General features: G+C 44.7%; 1 protein-coding gene across 20 annotated transcripts in view; it reads left to right on the top strand.

The window, feature by feature from the left end:
* The window catches only part of pdlim5a (PDZ and LIM domain 5a), a 278,081-nt gene that overhangs the window by 217,339 nt on the left and 45,614 nt on the right, over positions 1-15,128 (top strand). The gene's annotated exons all lie outside the window — the stretch shown is intronic.

Genomic DNA, 15,128 nt, shown 5'->3' with positions numbered 1-15,128 from the left:
TCGCATCACATTTGCTTCATTTTATAAATTACTTTAAATCTCTAACTCACTGGTTCTCGAACACTTTACAAGTGCAAACAATTTCCCCCTGTGGTATTGAAAACTTCTGTCAAATCTGCTCTTAGCCTCCTCCTTTACAAGGAAAGCAGTCTCAATGTCTCCGATGTTTCTTTGTAACTGAGGTTTCTCATCCCTGGGTACCATTCTTGTAAACCCTCCTATTTAATGTTTTCACATCCCTCCTGAAGTGTGACACCCAGAATTGAATGTGATACTTCAGCTGAGATTGAGCTGGGGTTTATACAGGTTTATTATAGCAACCTTGCTCTTGTGCTCTATACCCAATAGTAGGTCATCTCTGGCAACTTAAACAAAAGCAAGGCATTCAACTTCATCAAATTCTTGCTTGCGCGTCAAAGTGGAGCCCTTACTTTATTTGATTCAAAATTTAGTCTTAAAAATATACATTTATATGATGTCAACCTGAGGGCCATCTTCAGGGTCAGTTTTTTAATATTGTTACAGCTCCACATTATCTTTTGCAAAGGTTGTGGATGTTGACTATTTCCTTCCAATTCAAATATCTTCCTTAAAGCAACAATTCTTTTAACACTCCTCCTAATTCCAACCTCTTCGTCATTCCCAATTTTAATCACTGCTACTTCTGGGCGGTGGCACAGTGGTTAGCACTGCTGCCTCACAGCGCCAGAGACCCGGGTTCAATTCCCGCCCCAGGCGACTGACTGTGTGGAGTTTGCACATTCTCCCCGTGTCTGCGTGGGTTTCCTCCGGGTGCTCCGGTTTCCTCCCACAGTCCAAAGATGTGCAGGTCAGGTGAATTGGCCATGCTAAATTGCCCGTAGTGTTAGGTAAGGGGTAAATGTAGGGGTATGGGTGGGTTGCGCTTCGGCGGGGCAGTGTGGACTTGTTGGGCCGAATGGCCTGTTTCCACACTGTAAGTAATCTAATCTAATCTACTTTGGCACCAATAACCAGATCCTTATTCTCAGGAATATTCTCCCTAGACCTCTCAATTCCTCCATCTCAGTTTCCACATTTAGAACACTCCTTAAAACCGAGGTGTGTGACCAAACTTTTGGATATCTGACTAAATAACCCAATATCCCGGCCACAAAAGGCGTAGTTTCATAATACTTGCTGTGGGATGATTAATTACATTAAAGATACAACATAAAAATAAGTTATTGTTGACGAAAAGTTTATTCAAACATTTTCACAATGGTAACAATTTCACGTGGGTGAGATATTTAGCATTAAGCAAGTAACGTAAATCTGATTAGAAACACAAATTGCTGTAAACCTCCAGCATCTGTGAAGGGGAAGAGAACTCATGAAGAAAGGAATTGATAGCTATCTGATAGAAGAAGGAAATAGAATCTCAAGTCAGTGGGTTCCTATCGGAGAAGCAGCAGGGAACTAGTTATTTAAACAAAAGTTAGAATAAGTACAATTTTGTTAACAATGGTTTATTCTGTTTTAATCTACCCTCCCACCCAACGGCTTGTGAATGGCTAGATGTAATATAATTGCCTCATTGAGAAAACAAAACGTGTTGTGTTTTAGTTTTTTTTTATCTTGCACTAATCAGGACAGAACTGTAAGAATGCCAATTTCAAAGGGAACAGCAATTTATACAGCATGAGCTACAGGTGGATTTTGGTCCAGGCATTGCCATGGAGATTGCACTAAAGAGCAGTTGTCCCTTATGCTTTTGTTTAATTGACAAAAGTGCAAAGCATGAGAAATGCAGCTGATTAAATTTCTCCAGTCGATGACCTATCATCTAAACCTCAGCAGATTTTGAGACGGTTGTTCGGAAAAGAGTGTAGCTTGGGAAAGTGAATTCAGTTAGTCACCTGATCAAAAAGGAGAAGGGAAATAGACAACATTTAAAGTGAACAAGAGCCAGGAAATGCTTGAAAGGTTCAGCAGTTCAGACAACAGTTGTGGATAAAGAAACATAATTAAAATTTCTTGTCAAAGAACTTGCATTAATAAATTGCTCTTGTTTTAATCTACATCATAGATCAGGCATTAGAATAATGTGAGTCAATTTCCCATTTGTTTCTTAAAATTCATTTATGGGGTGCCACAGTTGCTGGCATTTATTGCTCATCCCTAATTGCCCTCGAGATGGTGGTGGTGGGCTAACTGGCTTGCTGAAGGCCATTTTAGAGGGTAGTTAAGAGTCAACTACATGGTGTCACAAGACCAGAGATGAGCACCACATTTCCATCCTTAAAGAACATCAGAAAATCAACTTATTTTACAACAATCCTACAGTCTCATGGTCACCATTACTGAAACCAAATTTTAATTCCAAGTTTGTTAACTGAAATTAAACCCCTGATGTGGTGGGATTTGAACCATGTCCTCAGAACATTAGCCTGGACCTCTGGATGACTCGTCCAGTGAAATTCCCACTGTACCATCATCCTCCCACCTTCAGTGTGTTGTTGTAAAAGACAAGATGACCAGCATTAACAATTTGTTGTATAGGACAGCCTGGGTGCAATTATTTTTTTGTTGGAAAATTTGACTGGAGCCCAAATATTTAATATCTCTTGAAGTGCGACTGGGCTATCTATGTATTTACCAGAATGTCGTACACATACATCAAATATTCTTCACTGCTAGGACACATTGCTGCGTAGCAACTAAGGATTTAGCATAATTTAACAACTGAAAATATATTTTGGCTTTAAAATCCAGCAAACATGATGTATGTTGAGCAGCAACATTTTAGGAAGATGTTGCTAATTCACAAGAACAGTTTGTACCAAAGATAAGGGTTTTTTTTTAGTGATTTGCAGCCAGCCAATTGGTCAATGATTAGATCAATTTTTTACATAGCCCTTCAGATAAAAATATTCAGCAATGACAATCATGCAGTTGTCATTGCTATGATCAAGACTGGAGGAGTGCACTACTGTCCTAGTCCCACAACTCCACTCGTCATAACATAAAATAAAACTAATTTTTCATGTTGCCAAAGAGGCCAACTCAATACTTTATAAATGTCAGTTTTTAAACAATAAGAAACTTCATTGATTAGTCTTAATGAGCACAGTTATGGGTTTATAAACAACAAAAAATTTGTAATAAAGACGTAATAATTAGATAACGTCCACAATCAGTATTAAGAAGTATAAATGCTTATCCCTTTAAATATCCCCAAATTACACCTACAGCACCCCCCCCCCTCCCCTCAACACGCGCACACACACAGACGGCAGAGAAATAAATCTAATATAACTGCACAGATTGGGTTTCTGAACAAACAACAACTTTGGTGAATTGGTTATTCTTGAAATCAAATTGTCGAAGTTTGAGATGTTCCGGAGTCTGTTGCTCTGATGTTCCAACATATGTGATTGGCTGTCTCTGAAGTCTGGGAGGCACAGCTTACTCAGGAAATGCAATCTTTACATTTTTATTTATTTACTCTTACAAATGAACCAATAGTTTTTTATCCTGTACTCAGCAAGAGGTCTTTGTTTTGAGAAATGAAAGGGATCAGCTGGTTAGTTTGTTCTCAAGAAGCTTTCCTCCAATTCAGCTCTTCTTTTAACAGGCTTCCCTCTAACTGAACCAGAAATAAAAATGAGAACCTTCTCCAAGGTAGTCATTGTTCTAAACCAACCCCAGATCAAAGTAAGCTGTTAACACCAGTGTTACAATTTACAGGAAGGCTTGTTGCAAAAGATCCCCAATGTCCACAGTGGACTACCAGTGACCTTTTTTTGACGAAAACACTCCAGATATTTCCTTAACATTTGAACTAACCTGCACAGCTTGAGTCCTCCAAGTATAATTGAATATAAAGCATCATCAGAATTCATCCAGAGATCATGTGTCAAATAAAACATCTACAATATTGTGCACGATTTGTTTGCCAGAAAGTAACCAGAAAAAGTCAAGAAATTGTCTGCTGTTGAATCATAGAATCTCTACAGTGTGGAAGCAGGCCAATTGGCCTATCGAGTCCACACTGACCCTCTGAAGAGCATCCCACCCACACCCAACCCCCTACCCTTAGCCCTGCATTTCCCTTGGCAAACCAACCTAGCCTACACATTGTGCAATTAAACATGGCCAGTCTACCTAACCTGCACATCTTTGGACTGTGGGAAGGAAACCCACACAGACAATGTGCAAACTTCACATAGACAGTTGCCTAAGTGTGGAATCGAACCCATGTCCCTGGTGCTGTGAGGCAGCAATGCTAACCTCTGAGCCATTGTGCTGCCCTAAATCAGGGGATGATTTTGAACAGGCTTGGGGAATTCAGTGGTAGCCGGGATGGCTTATTTTAGGGACACTGCAAGGGAAACATAGTGATTCGGTATCATATTTGGTGCCGCCTCCAGGAAGTAGATCATGAGGAATCCTACATTAAAAACCATGGATGTAACAAACTGATCATCAACTTTTAGTTTATGAGCAAACAAGACATTCTGGAGAAAACCAGTAAATGAACCTTTTAACTCAAGAACCCTGCCTTTGTCATTTAACAAAGATACTTTGGCCAAAGTACATCTAAGGGTAGGGGGTTGGGTGTAGGTGGGATGCTTTTCAGAGGGTCAGTGTGGACTCGATAGGCCAATTGGCCTGCTTCCACACTGTAGAGATTCTATGATTCAACAGCAGACAGTTTCTTGACTTTTTCTGGTTACTTTCTAGCAAACAAATCGTGCACAATATTGTTTCTCTGTCACCAGATGCTGCCTGGTCTTCTGAGTGCTCACAACATTTCTGATCTTACAAGGCATTAAAGTGAGTTTACTGCAAGGCAGTAAATAATAGTAACTCCGGTCATGCAGGTGCTCATGTCTCTTACACATCTTCACTCACCATAACTCATCCAATTTTGTCAACATATCCTTCTAATACTTTCTCCTTCCTGTCTTTAACCAGCCTCCTCTGAAAAGCATCTGTGCTTCATATGGGGGCAGCACGATAGCTCAGTGATTAGCTCTGCTGTCTCACAACACCAGGGTCCTAGTTCAATTCGGGTTACTTCTGTGTGGAGTTTGCACATTCTCCCCGTGTCTGCGTGGGTTTCCTCCGGGTGCTCTGGTTTTCTCCCACAGTCCAGAGATGTGCAGGTTAGGTGGATTAGTCAGGGGTAAATACAGAGGAGGGGAATGGGTCTGGGTGGGTTTCTGTTCGGAGGGTCGATGTGGGTTTGTTGGGCCAAGGGGCCTGTTTCCACACTGTAGGGATTCGGTTACGAAAAAATGCAAATGGTGGCGAGTTCTCCATTGTCACCACTCTGTAGATGAAGTCACTTGGTCTGAATTCACTTATTGGGGTTATTAGTCATATCTTCCCTTCCTGATCTCTCCTTTGAAGTGTAACATCATTTCGACCTCCATGGCAATCTGACCATTTCATGATTCCAAAACCCTTTGTCAAGTCACACCCTCTGCCACCTTCTCTTTTGGAGAGTTTGGGTTACTTCGGGTGTCCTGTTCATAATGTGGCGTCTGGTCCTTTTGGCGTCCCAGGTCTTTCCACGTGCGTTTATTTACCATCTGGTAACGCAGGGATTTAATTGCCAAAATTTTTCACCTTTCCAGCAGTTCCTCACTAACTGAACATTCAGCCTGTGACAGTGGACTTGCAGAGTGTAGCCTCTGGAACACTGGACCTTTCAATGGGTGTTTGAAATTGAGGGATGGGGCCGAGGATTGTATATAATGTAGCTGTTCAATGTAAAGCAACATTTATGCTGTGTGGGATGAGGTATATTGGCAGATGCTGGATCACCTTTTAGCGTGGATGTTGGATGACTTGCATTCCATTCCACAGAAACTTTGTGCAACCTCAGTTTAGATTTGTCCGACTTAGGTAGTGGGGAGGATTATTATTTCTGGATTGGAAGAAGATTAAAATAAGCAAAGTAACTTCACTTAAACTTTCTGTTAGCTATCAATGCATGAAATGAAAGTGTTGAGTGTATTCTTAAAACTTTGTGCCACCTGTCTGTATTTGATTTTAAGGTTTCTCGACAAACACTTGGCTGCTGAACCAATTACCTAATCGTTGGAAGTAACAGGATTCATTTCAGCATACTCTTTTTTTTTAAAAAAAATCATTCACCCTGGTTTTCTGCAAATACTCAGTTCCTCAAAGTTTAAAGTTTTTTCTCTTGTGTAGACCCAGTTTAAGTCAGTGCTTCCCACTCTGATCCCGGCTTGAAAATTGTGGTGACCCCTTAGTGAGAACTGAAGGGGTATAGTGGGGATGGGTGGGGAATGAGAGAGTGGGGACTTGTTAGAGTGGGTGTACAACTCAAAGTTTGGGAGAAGACTTGTAGCTCGGATGCTCGTTGCTGTGGTTCTGTTCGCCGAGCTGGAAATTTTTGTTGCAAACGTTTCGTCCCCTGTCTAGGTGACATCCTCAGTGCTTGTACAACTGTACAACTGCACTAACTTGGTTGGAGCTCCATCATGACCATCGCTTCTGGAACCCAACCCCTCACTTAAAGAAATCCTGTTCTCTGTTGCTGTGCATCTTGTGGATTAGCACTTAGTTCAAAAGATTATTTACTCCTGCTCTGTTTATTCAATGTGTTAATTAATAGCCAGTAGCTTGGTGGGTAGGTTGCTAGAATACAAATCTAAAGGGCTAGACATATAGTCCACTGACCTTAATTAAAATTTCAACACAGCAACTGAGGAAATTACGTAAAGTTTAAACAGCTAAATAAGTCTGGAAATAAAAGTTAGCATCAGTAAAGCTGATGATTGAAGCAACTCGATTGTTCGCCAGTGCTCATGAAGGAAATCTGCTGTCCTTATCTGGTCTGGCCTGTACGTGACTCCAGACCCAGCAATGTGGGTAACTCTTTACTGCTCTCTGAAATGGCTAAGCTAGCTGACCAGCTGTGAAGAAGATAACTCATCACCCATGCTCGCAATGAGGTTACACTGGGATAATAAATGCAGGTCTTGCCAATCACATTTTGCATTCCAAAAATTAATACAAATTTAAATTGGACTAGGTAATCATGACATTTTTCTTTCCCTGACTTTAACATTTGTTTGCTCTCTCATGTGAAATGGGCATCACTGGCTGGGCCGCATTTATTGCCCGTCCCTAGTTGCCCTTGAGAAGGTGGTGGTGAGCTGTCTTCTTGAACCTGATGAAGGGCTTTTGCCCGAAAAGTCGATTTTCCTGCTCCTCGGATGCTGCCTGACCTGCTGTGCTTTACCAGCACCACTCTAATTTAAACTCTGGTTTCCAGCATCTGCAGTCCTCACTTTTGCCTTCTTGAACCTCTACAGTCCATATGCTGTAGATAGACCCACCATGATGTTAGGCAAGAATTTGACCCTGCCATATTGAAGGAACAATGATATCACTCGAAGTCAGGCTGGTGAGTGGCTAGGGTGAAGGTACGTTGATAGTAGCTCCATCACAGGTCAAAATAATTCTTTTCTTCAAAGACTACTGTTGACAATTTCTCAAGGGCTAGTTTTAAATTTTCAGAAGCTACATTTTGGCTTTAACAGGTTCCTTTTTCATCCTCACTAACTTCATTGTTAGGTAATGTAATTACATAATAATTACTTTAGTTGTGTTGATGTCTGGGGTATTTAAACTTTTTCATACAAGCAGAATCAGAAGAATTCAACAGTATCCTCAGTTAACAACATTGCTCTGTGACAGTTGAAGCCACAACACTCCAGACTCCTCCATATTTAAATTGGCACACGATAACAGGCATAAATTTGTAACAAGTTACTTTTCTTAAGAAATAGAATTGACATGCACATTAAGACATAAAAACCATGACTATTCCGCAGACTGGGGAAGTCATAGCAAAACAATGGCCTGTCTGTCTCTAATACAGGCAGAAAGTGATGTAGCGGTAACTGGACTAGCAATCCAGAACTCCAGGTTAAAGGGTTATGGGTTTGAATCCTTCATGGCAGATGGTAAAATCTGAATTAAGTTTAAAAAATATTCTGGAATTAAGAGTCTGAGGATGAGCATGAAACCATTGACAATCATTGTAAAAACCCACCAGTTTCACTAATGCCCTTTAGGGAGGTAAATTTGTTGGTCTTACCTGGTCTGGCCTACATGTGACTCCAGATCCACAGAAATAGTGTTGCCTCTTACCTGCTGGGTAATAAATATTGGCCTAGACAGTGATACTCACAAATCAAAGAAGTTGCAGAACTTCGAGTAATTCGCAGAATGTGAGGTGCTTTGAAATGTGATAACACATAAATTTAAATATTCATGAATTAAAACTATTCCGCATTCAATCATCCAGTTGACAGTATTCATGACGATACAGATATTTGTATATAATACGTTAACAAAAGTTTAAAAGACTGCATCTTTCTAACTCTCCCCACCCCCCACCTTTGTTGTCCTCCCCATCCTTTAGTTTTTCCACTTCCTGCAATGTCCCTGCCCTCCCACTTCATTGCCTCAATGTCCCTAGCCCCACTGCCTCAGATATCCTGCTTTGCTCATCTGTTTTCCCTGATGCCCACTCCCACCAGCTTCTCACCACCTCGCACTTTCAAGCACAGGCTGCCCCTCTCTGCCCATTTACTGCTAACCATGAACCCATTCAAAGCAAGTCATTGAGTCTGACAGCTAGAGACAGGCCCTTTGGCCCAAACTGGTCCATGTCAACCAGTCTATATTAATCCCATTTCCCTGCACTTGGCCCATATCCTTCTAACCCTTTCCTATCCATGTATTTGTCCAAATGCCTTTTAAATGTTGTTAATGTACCCGTCTCAACCACTTCCTCTAGCAGCTCATTCCTCAACCCTGGGAAAAACACTGAGTGCATTCACCCTATCCATGCCTCCCTTGATCTTATACACCTCTATCAGGTCTCCCCCACCCCACGTACCCCGGTCTCTTCCTCCTCCTCCTCCTAAAGAAAAAAATTTCTAGCTTGTCCAACCACTCCCTATAATTCAGACCGTTGAGTCCTGGCAACATCCTTGTAAATTTCTTCTGCACTCTTTCCAATTTAATAACGTGCTTCCTATAACAAAGTGACCAACGCTGAACACAATATTCCAAGAGCGGCCTCGCCAATGTTCTGTACAACTGCAACATAACTTCGATACTCAATGCCCTGACTAATGAAGGCCAGTGTGCTGAAAGCCACCTTTACTGCCCTGTCTACCTGTGACTGCACTTTCAGAGAACCGTGTACCTGAACTCCAAGGTCCCTCTGATCCACTATGCTCCTTAAGGCCCCACCATTCACCATGAAACTCTTGCCTTGATTTGACTTTCCAAATGCAAGACCTCACACTTATCGGTATTAAACTCCATTTGCCATTTCTCAGCCCACTTCCCCAGCTGATCAAGATCCTGCTGCAATTTCTGATAACCTTCCTCACTGTCCATGATACTACCTATTTTAGTGTCATCTGCAAGCTTGCTAACCAAGCCTTGATCATTCTCATCCAAATCATTGTTATAGATAAAAAGGAGCCAGCCTCTGATTGGATGATACCACCCTTTCAGATTTTGACTCCTCCAGGGACAGGAGAGACTGTTCCCTGATTGGTCAGACCATGTTTGAGCTTACCTCTGGGTGATTTCAGGGTTCGTGGGGGGGGTGGAATTCACTTTCTTGTGTTTTAAGCATTGGTTACCATCTATCTGCGTGTCTCAACCGTCTTTGCGAAGAATTGGCAGGTTTGGAAGGTACTGTCTAAGGAGCTTCAGTGAGCTGAGGCACATAATACACACGACTGCAACTGAGCATCAGTGGTGGAGAGAGTAAATGTTTGTTGATGTGGTGCCAATATTGTTTTGTCCTGGATGGTGTCGAACTTCAGAGATGTTGATGGAGCTACACACATCCAGGTAATGGGTAATATTCCTGACTTGTGCCTAGTAGATGGTGGATGGGTTTTGGGGAGCAGGAGGTGAGTTAACTGCTACAATATATCTTGTTTCCTAATCCATTTTTAGCACGTCTTTTTGATAGTGCTTAACTCGGATTTGATTGTTCCTCTTGAGCTCAGGCATTTTTCCAGTAGAGGGCGTTCAGCACTAATGGACTGTCTACTCAAACATGGCTCTTTCCCTTTCAAGCTGCCTGCTTGTGTTTACCTGCAAGTGAAAACTGTTTAACCATGTCATACCATGAAATGGTAAGTCACCACAGGGATTCTATATCAGACAGAGGTGTTTTACAACAACCCTGCCCTGGGGCAGTTGAGGGTGAACAGTAAATCTTGGTCTAGCCAGCAACGCCCATGTCCCATGAAGGAATTTAAAAAAAACATTACTACAGATGCTGGAAATCGAAAATGAAGACAGAAAGTGCTGGAAAACACACCACCAGTCAGTCAGTATCTGTGGATTAAAATAGAAATCAGCAATTAGACTCGTGGAATCCCTACAGTATGGAAGCAGGCCATTCAGCCCATCAAGTCCACACAAACCCTCCAGAGAGCGATCCACCCAGACACACCCCTACCCTATCCCTGTAACCCTGCATTTCCCATGGATAACTCACTTAGCCTCCACATCCATGGACAAATTTCCCATGTCCAATCCACCCAACCTGCACATCTTTGGATTGTGGGTGAAACCACAGCACCCAGAGGAAAGCCACGCTGACATGGGGGAGACACAGTCAGTCGCCCGAGGCTGAAATCGAACCTGGGTCCCTGGCGCTGTGAGGCAGCAGCACTGAACCACCGTGCCACCCCATTAAAATAGAATCTGATTTCAAAAGTAGAGTTAAGATTGGTGTTGTAACACCATAAGCTCTGGTCATCGTAGATTCAGAAAGATTCTGAAGTCACACCAAACCAGAGTCTTACAGGTCAGAAGGAGACCATTCTGTAGTGGCTCAATGATAAAACTATTCAGGTGGTTCCAATCTCATATGCACATAGAAATTAGGAGCAGGGATTAGGCCATTCAGCCCCTTGAATCTCCTCCTTCATTCAGTCAGACTATGTGTGATTTAATTGTAACCTCTTATCTATATCCTAATCTACCCCATTAGTCCCAGACCTCTCTACTTGATCTAAAATATAGGCTGGCAACATTTATGGTGGTGCTGAAAATGTGTTGCTGGAAAAGCGCAGCAGGTCAGGCAGCATCCAGGGAACAGGAGAATCGACGTTTCGGGCATAAGCCCTTCTTCAGGAATGAGGAAAGTTTGTCCAGCAGGCTAAGATAAAAGGTAGGGAGGAGGGACTTGGGGGAGGGGCGTCGGAAATGTGATAGGTGGAAAGAGGTCAAGGTGAGGGTGATAGGTCAGACTGGGGTGGGGGCGGAGAAGTCAGGAAGAAGATTGCAGGTTAGGAAGGCGGTGCTGAATTCGATGGATTTGACTGAGACAAGGTGGGGGGAGGGGGAATGAGGAAACTGGTGAAATCCGAGTTCATCCCTTGTGGTTGGACGGTTCCTAGGCGGAAGATGAGGCGTTCTTCCTCCAGCCATCGTTTTGTTGTGGTCTGGCGATGGAGGAGTCCAAAGACCTGCATATCCTTGGTGGAGTGGGAGGAGGAGGTAAAGTGTTGAGCCACAGGGTGATTGGGTTGGTTGGTCCGGGTGTCCCAGAGGTGTTCTCTGAAACGTTCCGCAGGTAGGCGGCCTGTCTCCCCAATATAGAGGAGGCCACATCGGGTGCAGAGGATGCAATAGATGATGTGTGTGGAGGTGCAGGTGAATCTGTGGCGGATATGGAAGTTTCCTTTGGGGCCTTGGAGGGAGGTGAGGGGGAGGTGTGGGCGCAAGTCTTGCACCTCCTGCGGTTGCAGGGGAAGGTGCCGGGAGTGGAGGTTGGGTTGGTGGGGGGTGTGGATCTGACGAGGGAGTCACGGAGGGAGTGGTCTTTACGGAATGCTGATAGGGGAGGGGAGGGAAATATATCCTTGGTGGTGGGGTCCGTTTGGAGGTGGAGAAAATGACGGCGGATGATGCGCTGTACATGGAGATTGGTGGGATGGTAGGTGAGGACCAGTGGGGTTCTGTCCTGGTGGCGGTTGGAGGGGCGGGGCTCAAGGGCGGAGGAGCGGGAAGTGGAGGAGATGCGGTGGAGGGCATCGTCGACCACGTCGGGGGGGGGAAATTGCGGTCCTTGAAGAAGGAGGCCATCTGGGTTGTACGATTTTGGAACTGGTCCTCCTGGGAGCAGATGCGGCGGAGTCGAAGAAATTGGGAGAATGGGATGGCGTTTTTACAGGGGGCAGGATGGGAGGAGGTGTAGTCCAGGTAGCTGTGGGAGTCGGTCGGTTTGTAGTAGATGTCCGTGTTGATTCGGTCGTCTGAGATAGAAATAGAAAGGTCGAGGAAGGGGAGGGAGTAATCTGAGACTGTCCAGGTGAATTTGAGGTCGGGGTGGAAGGTGTTGGTGAAGTGGATGAACTGTTCAACCTCCTCGTGGGAGCACGAGGCGGCGCCGATACAGTCATCGATGTAGCGGAGGAAAAGGTGGGGGGTGGGGCCAGTGTAGTTGCGGAAGATGGACTGTTCCACATATCCTACGAAGAGGCAGGCATAGCTGGGGCCCATGCGGGTGCCCATGGCTACTCCTTTCGTTTGGAGGAAGTGGGAGGATTGGAAAGAGAAGTTGTTAAGGGTGAGGACCAGTTCAGTCAGTCGAAGGAGGGTGTCAGTGGAAGGGTACTGGTCGGTACGGCGGGAAAGGAAGAAGCGGAGGGCTTTGAGTCCTTCGTGATGGGGGATGGAGGTGTACAGGGACTGGATGTCCATGGTGAAAATAAGGCGTTGGGGACCGGGGAAGCGAAAATCATGGAGCAGGTGGAGGGCATGGGTGGTGTCCCGAACGTAGGTGGGGCGTTCTTGGACTAAGGGGGACAGGACGGTGTCAAGGTATGCGGAGATGAGTTCGGTGGGGCAGGAGCAGGTGGAGACAATTGGTCGGCCGGGGCAGTCAGGTTTGTGGATTTTGGGCAGGAGGTAGAAGCGGGCGGTGCGGGGTTGTGGGACTATGAGGTTGGAGGCGGTGGATGGGAGGTCCCCCGAGGTGATGAGGTTATGGATGGTCTGGGAGATGATGGTTTGGTGGTGGGGGGTGGGGTCATGGTCAAGGGGGCAGTAGGAGGATGTATCTGCGAGCTGGCGTTTGGCCTCAGCGATGTAGAGGTCGGTGCGCCAAACTACTACTGCGCCTCCCTTGTCAGCTGGTTTGATAGTGAGGTTGGGGTTGCAACGGAGGGAGTGGAGGGCTGCGCGTTCCGAGGGTGAGAGGTTGGAGTGGGTGAGAGGGGTGGGGGAGTTCAGGTGGCGGTTAATATCGCGGCGGCAGTTGGCTATGAAGAGGTCGAGGGCAGGTAGGAGGCCAACACGGGGTGTCCAGGTGGATGGGGTGTGTTGGAGGCGGGAGAAGGGGTCGTCAGAGCGTGGGCGAGAGTCTTGGTTAAAGAAGTAGACGCGGAGGCGAAGGCGGCGGGAGAATTGTGAGATGAGATTTAGGGTGAGATGAGATGAACTTTTTCTTTAATTCAGCAAGAGGTTATTATCAGGAATACATTTTCTGAATGGTGCTGCAAAAGAATCAGATAGATGTTTGGAAGGGGGAATCATTGCAGGGCCATTGGGGAGATGAGTCAGGGAGAGTAGGACCAATTGGATTCTTTTGAAGAGCCAGTGCTGTCAGAATGGGCCGAATGGCTTTGTTCTGTGTTATGTCAATCAGTGAAACAATGTGGGACCTGTGTGCACCTAGACAGTGTCATGTATGTAGAGAAATAACTTATGGAGTTGTTATTCAAAAGAGGCAACTGGGAAACAGTATGAAAAGCACAAAGGTTTCTTTACTTTCCAAAGCAATAACGCCGAGAGGTCAGTTTGCACCTGGAGTTGGATATTTTGCATTGCAGTGTTTTTCTCTGTTGTCACGTTGGCATATACTTAGCTGGGGAATGTAGTGTGTGCTCATCGTAAATGAGAGAGAGGCAGAACAGAAAGACATTGTATCTCCAGCTCAAAACGATCGAGTCAATGACTCGTAACAGAACTTCCATTAGGTAGCACATTGCGTCAATGCATTCAGGCTTCCTGTTTATGTCACTGAGTGAGCATTGCTCAGAGTCACTCTGGAAAGATGAGTTTAAGATTGACTTTATGTAAAAACTAGGAGCAAGTGTAGGCTGGTTTTCCCTTATTTGCTTCACTGTTCAACAATGATTATGATTGATCCTCTGTCTCAATGCCATTGTCCCGCTTACTCCACAAACTACTTGATGCCTTTTAATATCTGAAAATGTATCCATCTCTTCCTTGAATCTAGTCTCCACAGCCTTCTGTGGAAGCAACATTCACAGATTGGCCACCCTCTGGGTGAAGAAACGTTTCATCATCTCAGTTCTAAATGGTCTTCCCCGTATCCTGTGCATGTGACTCTACAATTGGGAAACATCCTTCCTGCATCTAGTCTCTCCATCCCTGTTCAGAGTTTATACATTTCAGTCAGAAACCTCCCATTCTTCTGAACTTTAATGAATGTAGACCAAGACAAAACAATGTCTCTTCAAAGGACAGTCTTACCATCCCCAGTATTAGCCTAGGGAATCCTCACTGAAATCCCTCTATGGCAGCTATTAGATTAGATTAGATTCCCTACAGTGTGGAAACAGACCCTTCAGCCAACAAGTCTACATCAACCCTTTGAAGAGTAAGCCACCCAGACCCATTCCCCTCTGACTAATGGACCTAACATATGGGCAATTTAGGATAGCCAATCCACCCTAACCTGCATATCTTTGGACAGTGGGAGGAAACCGGAGTATCCAGAGGAAATCCACAAAGACACGTGGAGAATGTGCAAACTCCACACAGACAGTCGCCCATGGCTGGCATCGAACCCAGGTCCCGGGTGCTGTGAGGCAGCAGTGCTAACCACTGAGCAACTGTGCCGTCCCAAATCCTTTCTTAGGTAGAGGGTCCAAAACTGCACAAGGTGTGGTCTCACCAAGGCTCTGTATCACTGCAGTAAGACATCTCTTTCTGAACTCCAACCTTCTTGCAATGAGGACCAATATACCATTTACCTCCTAACTGTCTGCTGCACCTGCCTGTCTACTTTCACTGACTGTACAAGGATACCCAGATCCCCTTGTACATTG

Source organism: Chiloscyllium plagiosum, unplaced genomic scaffold (assembly GCF_037043375.1).
Source record: "Chiloscyllium plagiosum isolate Xiang-an unplaced genomic scaffold, Cpla_swu_hap1 HiC_scaffold_36, whole genome shotgun sequence".
Taxonomy (NCBI): Eukaryota; Metazoa; Chordata; class Chondrichthyes; order Orectolobiformes; family Hemiscylliidae; genus Chiloscyllium; species Chiloscyllium plagiosum.
This window is presented reverse-complemented; position numbering and strand designations above follow the sequence as displayed.